Source organism: Sus scrofa, chromosome 6 (genome assembly GCF_054392235.1).
Source record: "Sus scrofa isolate SSC_HxYL_T2T_F1_AM1 chromosome 6, Sscrofa_HxYL_maternal_Yorkshire_Landrace_v2.0, whole genome shotgun sequence".
Classification (NCBI taxonomy): Eukaryota; Metazoa; Chordata; class Mammalia; order Artiodactyla; family Suidae; genus Sus; species Sus scrofa.
The window spans coordinates 60,634,378-60,636,568 of record NC_139388.1 but is presented as its reverse complement, the minus strand read 5'-3'; the positions used below and the strand labels follow the sequence as shown (position 1 = coordinate 60,636,568).

Below are 2,191 nucleotides of genomic sequence, written 5' to 3'. Positions count from 1 at the left end.
AAATAGAATCCTCCTCCTGAGAATATATCCATAAAATATAAAATCTCTAATTGAAAAAGATACCTGCACCCCAATGTGACAACAGTATTTGTAATAGCCAAGACAGAGAATCCACCCAAATGCCCACCCCTATGTATATTAATACACACACACACATGCACACACACATGCATGCATTGGAGTATTACTCAGCCATTACAAAGTCAAATATTGCCATTTATAGCTACATCTATGGACCTAGAGAATATTATACATGCAGGAAAGTCAAACAGAGAAAGACAAATACTGTATGCTATTACACGTGGAATCCCAAAGTAACACAAAAGAATCTATATACAAAGCAAAAACAGACCCACAGACATAGAAAACAAACCTATAGTTACCAAAGGGTAGGGGGAGAGAGGGAGGGACAAATTAGGATTGTGGGATTAACAGAAGCCACTCGTCTCAAAGTAAATAAGCAACTAGGATTTACTATATAACACAAAGAATTACATTCAATAGCATGCAATAAACCATAATGAAATACAATCTGAAAAGAACAATTGAACCACTTTGATGTACAATTCCAAACAACAGAATATTATAAACCAAACATACTTCGTAATAATTTTTAAGAGTGGAGTCTCTAGTCCCCACAGCCCTCTGGCTCTGCTGAAAAAAAAGCCCCACTGGCTTTCAAAGCTCAGTGGTCTGGGGTCTTATCTCCATGCTGTGAGACCCCAGTGCAGGGCTGAGACCCCTCACTCCTCAGGGAGAAACCTGGCCATTTATTCTTCTCCTGTGTGGGGGTCACTCACAAGGGTGATGGTTCCTGTCTAAACCACAGCTCCACTCTTCCTAACTGTCTTGCTGTGGATAATTCTGCATTTCTTTAGTAGTAGAAGGTCTTTTCTGGAAGCTCCTGGTCTTCCTCATCAGTATTTGCTCTCCATATAGCTGTAATTTCCGTGTCTCCATGCGAGAAGGAGGCTCAGGATCTTCCTACTCCAACTTGGAGCAGAGTCCCGTGGTCTGCTTGTTACAGCAGCCCCAACTGACTGCAATGGATGTTCCTGCTTAGTGAAGGGGGCGGTGGGTGGAACATAACCCCCTGGGCTTTAAAGAACAGGTGTCAAATAAATACAACAGAGATGTAAGAGATTGAAAACTGGAGGGGGATTCAACTCACTAAACTGGCTTCCTCGATGGAGTGAGTCACGTGGGAGTAATTAGGGGAAATCATACCTGCCAACAACATGAACAAGCCTGGAAGAAATGATTCCTCAGGTGCCAGTTCAAACATTACGTTAGGACTCAGAGGGTAAACAAATGAATGAAGTGGCAACGATGCACTGTGGAAAGGCATCTGATTTACAGATTTCTCAAAACAGTAAGAGATGGCGCATTCCTTTTCCAGGCAAAGTGGGGCCTGTGTTCTGTGGAGTCACAGCTCAGGAGAAGAAATGGGCGGACAGTTGGGAACCACACAGCCATGACTATAGTGATGTTCACAAGGAATCAGCAGGGATTACAAAGAAGAGTCAAAATCAGTTGAAAGATAGAGGAAAGGATATAAAAGTAAACAAAGGTGCTCACCCAGAGAAGGATGGTTTTGGCAGCTCTGGACTCATGGGAGGATCTAGGGGAGGCATTTGTCCTATGCAAGTGTTGGACCTGCTGCATGTGTCTGTACAGGATGAAAACCATGGAGATGCTGGCCCAGAGCACAGGCCCCAGACATGAAATATCAGGGAATGAGAGTAATACTATGATAGTGCTTCTCTGGTTTTGTCATGAGAAAGAGCAGAACAGTACCCAAAATCCCTTGTTTGTGCTGTTTTCATCATTCCATTTGCCAGTTATATCCATAGGAGAAGTGACATTTACCACAATGTGCAGCATCCAACACAGGGAAATAGAGAAACAATGTACTTGGGAGGTTTTACTTTAACTCTGCACATATGTAAGGGATTGTATTGAATCTGTAGGTTGCCTATCAAATTACCAATGTCATTTTTTCACACCATAAGATCATTTCTTAAAATTTGTATGGAAACAGAAAAGATCCTGAATAGCCAAAACCATCTCTAAAAAGAAAAATAGAACTAGAGGAATCATGTCCCCGTCTTCAGGCTATGCTACAAAGCAACATTCATCAAAACAGCATGGTACTGGCAGAAAGTGTAATTTCAAAAACTACTCAGAGTCA

General features: G+C 41.9%; 1 pseudogene; it reads right to left on the bottom strand.

The window, feature by feature from the left end:
- Positions 1-1,353: 1,353 nt before the first annotated feature.
- On the bottom strand, positions 1,354-1,943 carry LOC110261371 (vomeronasal type-1 receptor 4-like; annotated as a pseudogene).
- Positions 1,944-2,191: the final 248 nt, after the last annotated feature.